This window comes from Oncorhynchus masou, chromosome 5, assembly GCF_036934945.1.
Source record: "Oncorhynchus masou masou isolate Uvic2021 chromosome 5, UVic_Omas_1.1, whole genome shotgun sequence".
Lineage (NCBI taxonomy): Eukaryota > Metazoa > Chordata > Actinopteri > Salmoniformes > Salmonidae > Oncorhynchus > Oncorhynchus masou.
The window spans coordinates 51,448,264-51,456,843 of NC_088216.1; positions in this window are offsets into that span (position 1 = coordinate 51,448,264).

Sequence of the window (8,580 nt, forward strand, 5' to 3'; positions counted from 1 at the left end):
GTATGTATGTATGTATCCATATATTCTCAGCAGGGGTTGATCTACTAACAATATCCAATACTCCCAACCTACAAAATGCCATTTCACTACAATATATCTCCACACGCATGATATGATGCAATAATTTTGCAATATGTCTCTCATTCAGTCGGGAGTGAAAATATCTCTCCCTCTTCTCTCTTCTTTTTTTCTGTATTTTTCTCATACATTTCCTCCATCTCTCTCTTCTCTCGGAATGGGGAACAGCTGAGAAAATAAACACCCTGCTATACATGTCTTGGATCGTTCTGTTTTGTTTTAGTTATCTGCATTTTTGTTTCTTATGTTTGTTTATAAATGAAAATAAGTAAATAATTAATTCCTACATGAGGTGCATGTACTGCAAACCTGCGTTAGTAAGTCCCTTTGGATCAAAGCATTTTTCCAATGTTCAAACATGTCCTATGTGTGAACGTCTTAACACAAAGCTATGGAACTATCTGCATTAGTAGTGACAGATTCCAACTGGATTCTTCATCCCTCTTATCACTCACTTCCGTGTCCCAATCTCTCAATGATAAAGGCTCTTCTCCATTCAGACACACGGCCAATTACAAATGAGCTAGTTTGTGCCGCAAAAAAAAAAAAACTAAATCAGGCTTCAAGAGGTGAAGGCCCTTGAAGATTAATTGGAAATAGGTCCCCGGTAAATGTCAATGGCAATTGAGGGTCTGTAGACTCTGATTGACTCTATCCACAGACCACTCTATCCTGGATCAACTTTCTCCAACCGTGACATTGCTGGCATGGCTCCCCACCCCTTTCTCTCTCGCCCTCTTTGAAAGAGGAGTGGACAAAGGAGACGAGGTTGCGAGGAGAAATGGAGTTGTGAGAAGCCAATGGAATTGGAAAGAGAGACAAGACAGGCCAACGTTTAACATTTTCAACCTCTGGTATGTTCTTGTGGGGGGCTTTAGTTATGATTTGAAAGGGTGCACTGCGGAATTGCGAACACCAAAGGAAGTAATTTCCCCTGGAGAAACAGTGTGTGAGTGAAATCCAGTGTGAAGGCCATATTCCAACCCCACAACCCCTTTACCTACATTCTTTGTGTAAAGGCTAGACCATTGGCTAGCTTCATTCTCTGTGTCTGTAGTCAGTGATTCAGTCAAATCTTTCATATTTGAAGTTTTTTCATTTGTTTCTGGTTTCTTACGGTTATTGAGTGTGTCTGGACATTATTTCAGGTATATACCGGTAGTAAATCTTTTCTGCAGTAGAGATTTGATCCAATGTCGCACCTAGTTTTCTCCTTTGTGATGTCTGGCTGCTGTTCCTGTATGTCTCCTGCCTGGGTGGGTGTAATGCCTGGAAAAGTACTTGTCTGCATTCCAAATGGAACACTATTCCCTTTATAGTGCGTTACTTTTGATCAGAGACTATGTACAGTGCCTTCAGAAGTATTCATACTGTACGCCTTGACTTATTCCACATTTTGTTGTGATACAGCATGAATTTAATATGGATTAAATATATATTTATTCTCACCCATCTACACGCAATACCCCATAACGATAAAGTGAAAACATGTTTTTAGAAATGTTAGCAAATGTATTGAAAACAGAAATATCTAATTTACCCAAGTATTCATACCTCTGAGTCAATGCAGTGTTAGAATCAGCTTTGACAGTGATTACAGCTGTGAGTCTTTCTGGGTAAGTCTCTAAGAGTTTTGCCCAACTGTATTGTACAATATTTGAACATTATTATAAAATACATTCTACACACTCGGTCAAGTTAGATTTTGATCAGTGCTAGACAGCCCTTTTATTTTCATTTTACTTTAATGAGTTGTTTTTTTACAGGGACAGTACACATTAAACAATGTTTCAGTAAAAATGCCGGTTTTAATCAGCCGGAAAATGTTCAACCCCCAGTTCCAGGGCAAGTTAGTATAAACAATTACAATAACAATACAGACAAACAATGAGCAATGAGCACATGCAGAGCAACATAGGACAAGCAACACTTAGCACGCAGACAGACAAAGCAATAGCACAAAAAGCAACAAAACAAAATAGATAGAAGTGACAGTGCTTACACAGCTCACAAGCTACAGACAACAGATAACACGGAAAGCGGCAATACACAGCAGGGGATTATGTTCACAAGTCTGATTTTCCTTAAGCCATGTCTTTATATTTTTTTGTGAAGGTGCGATAGGTGGGGCAGTTACCTGTGTCTGATGGCAGTTTGTTCCAGACATTTGAAACTCTCACAGAGAAAGTAGTTTGACTAAAGGTGCTTTTTCCTTCAGGGAACTATACAGTCACCTCTCATGGCAGACCTTGTGGATCTGCTGCCATGGGTTTGGGTTTTCTGTTTAACAAAAGTACTAAGTGGATGGGGTCAAGCAGTATGCTATGTGGGGGAGTATCATATCACCGTTTTTCTGCCTTTGTAAGTCAAACAATTTCATATGTATCAGAAATGTGGTTATTTTAGTTACATTTGTCACCTGCTTTTTGAAAGAGGTTGGAATCAAGTATGATTCCAAGGTACATAACATTGGATACAACCTGGAGCCTCTCCACTTAACCCTTGTGTTGTCTTAAGTGTCTAAAATGACCCGCCACTATGTTAAACAGCAGAGAACATCCCCTAAATGAAATTTGATGATTTTCCCTAGAGTGACCCCAACATTAGAGAAAGTTCAACTTTGCCTTTGTTCAAATTTCCATGAAAGCTGTACACCACCAGGGTTCAAAGATTGTCGTAGGGTCATTTTTGACCCCTCAGGTATAAAATTATTTACACACCACAAAAACCACAAAGAAATTGAGATGATGTGTGCTACTGATTGAACTCAGACAAAACAAAAACGTTATTGTGCATGTGCAGCATCTCCTCTCCACGACCCCACACATGATTCAAGTTCAAAGACAAAATTAAAAAAAAATCAGACAAAATAAACTACATTTCAGACAAAATAAACTTATCTTGAAAGCATTGTTTACTGATGGGGAATGCAGTCAGAGCCTATAAAGGTGCTGCATATGAAAGTCACCCCAATTCTCTCTTCGCTGAAGCCATGAGTGCACGTTTCAGTGCCCAACAGGCAGTAGATCTTATTTTTTCAGATGTTCAGGAGGAACAAGAGAACAATGATTTAGAAGAGGAGGAAGTATCTGAAGAAGAAGATGGGAAAGAATTTAACCCAAAGTATGATGCATCATCTTCAGATGAAGAAGAAATCCCCTAAGCTGAAAGAGAGATATTTTTGTCAAAGAACAGCAAAATAACATGGTCTTTGTCACCATATGACAGCTAGTGCAGGATGGTAGCACAAAATGTCATAAGGATGACCCCAGGGCCCACAAGATATGCAGTTGACCATGCCCAGGACATCGCCTCTACATTATACATGTTTATCACACCAGCTATCGAAAAAATTATCCTGGAGATGACAAATTTGGAGGGTTTCCGTAAATATGGAGACAACTGGAAAAGGATGGATGAGATTGACCTGCGGGCCTACATAAGGCTGCTAATCTTATCGGGTGCGTATAGGTCCCGAGGCGGGGCTACATGTAGTCTCTGGGATGCAGAGACAGGAATGGAGATTTTCCGTGCCACAATGCCACTGAAAGTCTTTCACGATTTCTCAAGAATGCTATGATTTGATAACCATGAGTCAAGACCTGTAAGACGTGTGAGAGACAAACTGGCGGCCATAAGCGAGGTCTGGGAGAAGTGGGTGGAGCGTCTGCCATACCTCTACAACCCTGGGCCTGAAGTAACAGTGGATGAGCAACTGGTTCCATTCAGAGGTAGATTTTTATTTTCATATCTGTAATGTAAGTGATTTTCACTGTTAATTTGATCATGTATTGCTGTAATATCATTGATTTATGTGATTGTTTCCTGTGACACTGATACTAATTACTGATAGTAATCTCTTTTGTCAAAATGCTGCTGTCCTTTCCGGCAGTATATGCCCAGCAAGTCAGCAAAGTATGGCATCAAGATATGAGTGGCCTGTGACGCACAATCCAGCTATGCTTGGAAGATGCAAGTCTACACAGGGAAGCCAAACAGTGGAGGCCCGGAGATGAAGCAGGGGATGCGGGTTGTGCTTGATGTGACAGATGGACCGAGGGGGCACAATGTCACGTATGACAATTTCTTCACCTCAATGAACTCAGCCAGCAGCTCCTGAAGAGGAAGATCACCAAGGTTGGCATAGTTAGAAAGAACAAGCCTGAGCTCCCCCCCTGCAATCCTCTCAACAAGGGAGAGAGAGGCTTTCTCATCAAAGTTAGCCTTCACCCCCACCTCCATTCTAGTTTCTTACCTCCCAAAGAGGAACAAGAATGTGGTCCTCCTGAGCACACTGCACAAAACGGCTGTCATCCTGGACTACAACCACAACAAAGGAGGCGTGGACAACCTGGACAAGGTATGGCAGATGCTTTGGGGTGGCAAGTAGTCTAGTGGTAAGAGCTTTTGACTAATAAGCGAAAGGTTGCAAGATCAAATCCCTGAGCTGACAAGGTAAAAATATGTCATTCTGCCCCTGAGCAAGGCAGTTAACCCACTGTTCCTAGGCCATCACTGAAAATAAGAATTGGTTCTTAACTGACTTGCTTAGTTAAATAAAGGTAATTTAAAAAAACTGTGATTGGAACTTACAGCTGCAGGGGGATGACTGCCCGCTTGCCCCTGGTCATCTTAACATCATTGATGTTTCCTCATACAATGCCTTTGTGATATGGAACAAGATCAACTCAACCTGGATTCCTGATAAGTGGAACAAGAGGAGGATGTTCCTAGAGCAGCTGGGAAAGGCAATTGTAACCCCACACATTCAAAGAAGGGAACGCCTCCCCCACACAGCAGCCTCTGCAGCGCTTGTGAAAGCTGTTCAGAGGGCTGAATCTTGTCCTGATCCACCTGAGGCTCCAGCTGGGGCAGGCAAGAGGAGGATATGCCAATTCTGCCCCCCAAAGAAGGACTGTAAAATAAATAGTATGTACTGCGCATGTGAGAAATACATCTGCAAAGTTCATGCACACACACTTGCATACTGTCCTACATGTGCAAATTAGTGTTGATTGATTTATGTACTTCGCATTTTTGTTTTGTGTCTATTATTTTCTTCTTATTTATTGTTGTTTTTTATACACCTTGTGGATGGGGGCAATGATTAAAAAAATGGGAGAAGATGACTATTTTGTAATTGAATTCCTCATTGTACAGTATATAAGAATAGATCACTATGTTTCCAAAAAGGCTGTTATTGTTTCCCTTCAATAAAATGCATTCAAAACTAGCTTCTGCACATTTCTGCTACATTCCTAGGCTATACAAGTGCTATCTCTTGCTAAAAAAAATCATGTTTACACCTATGCAGTGCCTTTAGCAATAATAATAATAATAGTAAACCTCTACTTTTGCAAAGAAAACAATTATTACAGGTGTGTTGTAATATAAATGAAAGGTGTCCATTGATTAAATGCAGTCTTTCTGCATTGTGAAGAGGGAAAACCAGATATTCACAAAGTTTGTGATGAATGACTTGGGATTTAAAATTCAATTCAGTTGCTTTATTTGAGGGGTTTTGTGGAGGTGGGTCATTTTTTACCCTTAGGACAAGTGGAGTATACAGAATGTTAAGACTACACAAGGGTTAAGTGATAATGCACGAGAAGCCGATATTGGCACGGGTGTTGTTAGGCCGTGCCAATATATCCCCCAAACACTGTCTTCTCGGGCATTATCACTTTTATACAACGGGTTACCAACATATTCAAATACTGATTTAATTATTTTAATTAAAAACATAATTTTAATGAAATTATTCATACTATTTCAACCTTCCACGAGATATAGTCCTGACACAAATCTAGTGTTGCTATCCAAGCCAGCTGGTCGTTCGTTCGGTTCGGTTGCCAGAGACGAGACCCAGTCATTAAGAATTTTTGTTCTATATCTATGGACATGACCCTGTCGTTCGATCTAAATGTTCCGCTGCCGTGATGGCTGGCAACGTTCTTATAACTTGCTTGCTAGCTAGCCAACTTGGGCTAACAGTCATGTCAAACAACAGTGCATTTGTTTATGCTGTTTTCTAGTTTTCTAGTTTTGTATATCAAATCAAATGTATTTATATAGCCCTTCGTACATCAGCTGATATCTCAAAGTGCTGTACAGAAACCCAGCCTAAAACCCCAAACAGCAAGCAATGCAGGTGTAGACGCACGGTGGTTAGGAAAAACTCCCTAGAAAGGCCAAAACCTAGGAAGAAACCTAGAGAGGAACCAGGCTATGTGGGGTGGCCAGTCCTCTTCTGGCTGTGCCGGGTGGAGATTATAACAGAACATGGCCAAGATGTTCAAATGTTCATAAATGACCAGCATGGTCGAATAATAATAAGGCAGAACAGTTGAAACTGGAGCAGCAGCACGGCCAGGTGGACTGGGGACAGCAAGGAGTCATCATGTCAGGTAATCCTGGGGCATGGTCCTAGGGCTCAGGTCCTCCGAGAGAGAGAAAGAAAGAGAATTAGAGAGAGCATATGTGGGGTGGCCAGTCTTCTTCTGGCTGTGCCGGGTGGAGATTATAACAGAACATGGCCAAGATGTTCAAATGTTCATAAATGACCAGCATGGTCGAATAATAATAAGGCAGAACAGTTGAAACTGGAGCAGCAGCACGGCCAGGTGGACTGGGGACAGCAAGGAGTCATCATGTCAGGTAATCCTGGGGCATGGTCCTAGGGCTCAGGTCCTCCGAGAGAGAGAAAGAAAGAGAATTAGAGAGAGCATATGTGGGGTGGCCAGTCTTCTTCTGGCTGTGCCGGGTGGAGATTATAACAGAACATGGCCAAGATGTTCAAATGTTCATAAATGACCAGCATGGTCGAATAATAATAAGGCAGAACAGTTGAAACTGGAGCAGCAGCACGGCCAGGTGGACTGGGGACAGCAAGGAGTCATCATGTCAGGTAGTCCTGGGGCATGGTCCTAGGGCTCAGGTCCTCCGAGAGAGAGAAAGAGAGAGAGAAGGAGAGAATTAGAGAACGTACACTTAGATTCACACAGGACACCGAATTGGACAGAAGTACTCCAGATATAACAAACTGACCCAGCCCCCCGACACATAAACTACTGCAGCATAAATACTGGAGGCTGAGACAGGAGGGGTCAGGAGACACTGTGGCCCCATCCGAGGACACCCCCGGACAGGTCCAAACAGGAAGGATATAACCCCACCCACTTTGCCAAAGTACAGCCCCCACACCACTAGAGGGATATCTTCAACCACCAACTTACCATCCTGAGACAAGGCTGAGTATAGCCCACAAAGATCTCCTCCATGGCACAACCCAAGGGGGGGCGCCAACCCAGACAGGATGACCACATCAGTGAATCAACCCACTCAGGTGACGTACCCCTTCCAGGGATGACATGAGAGAGCCCCAGTAAGCCAGTGACTCAGCCCCTGTAATAGGGTTAGAGGCAGAGAATCCCAGTGGAAAGAGGGGAACCGGCCAGGCAGAGACAGCAAGGGCGGTTCGTTGCTCCAGAGCCTTTCCGTTCACCTTCCCTCTCCTGGGCCAGACTACACTCAATCATATGACCCACTGAAGAGATGAGTCTTCAGTAAAGACACCCATAACAATGAGCTAATGATGTGCAATTTCCCCTAGGATAGAACATTTGCTCTCTTGTCGGGCCACTGTTCAGAAGAAATAGCCAACTGCACAGCTAACACAGTCACTTCAAACAGCAGCTGGAATGACAGCAAACTAGCTGCATTTCTTGTTTTTCTATTGACGTTTCTTTGTATATATCCACAAAAATTATGCTGATTCATGATTTCGACTGGCTGAGAAAATCTGCCAGCCTGTCTGTCTCGTCCCGACTCCCGACACGTTCATTACCATAGGACAGCTGGAGATTGAATTTCAGTACTGAAACAATGTTGCATATGTCGAAGAGACAGACAGCGAGGTTATTACAAATCTCTGCTGTTTAAAACCAAATGCTAGTCTGGCTGAGCTGATGAGACAGTGGATTGCGAAGTCAGATGGAACAGAATAAATAAGCATTTCAACATCATAGATTTGGCCAGTGCTAACTTGTGGAATAGACGCAGGCTGGAATGCGGTTTTAACCAATCAGCATCCAGGATTAGACCCACCCATTCTATAATGACACATAGAAATCTGGCTCAGTAGCATTAGTTACCCTCTTTGCAAAGAACACGAAGACAGTTTTTACCACATTGAGATGCAAAAAGTCACTGAGACACTTTGTAACATGCACTATAGCTGTAGTGGTTCTTGTGCAGCTTGCTGTTTGCTCTCTGCATGCACATAAATCAAATCAAATCTAATCTACTTTTATTGGTCACATACACATGGTTAGCAGATGTTAATGCGAGTGTAGCGAAATGCTTGTGCTTCTAGTTCCGACCATGCAGTAATATCTATCAAGTAATCTCACAATTTCACAACAACTACCTTATACACACACAAGTGTAAAGGAATGACTAATAATATGTACATATAAATATATGGATGAGCAATGCAGTAGA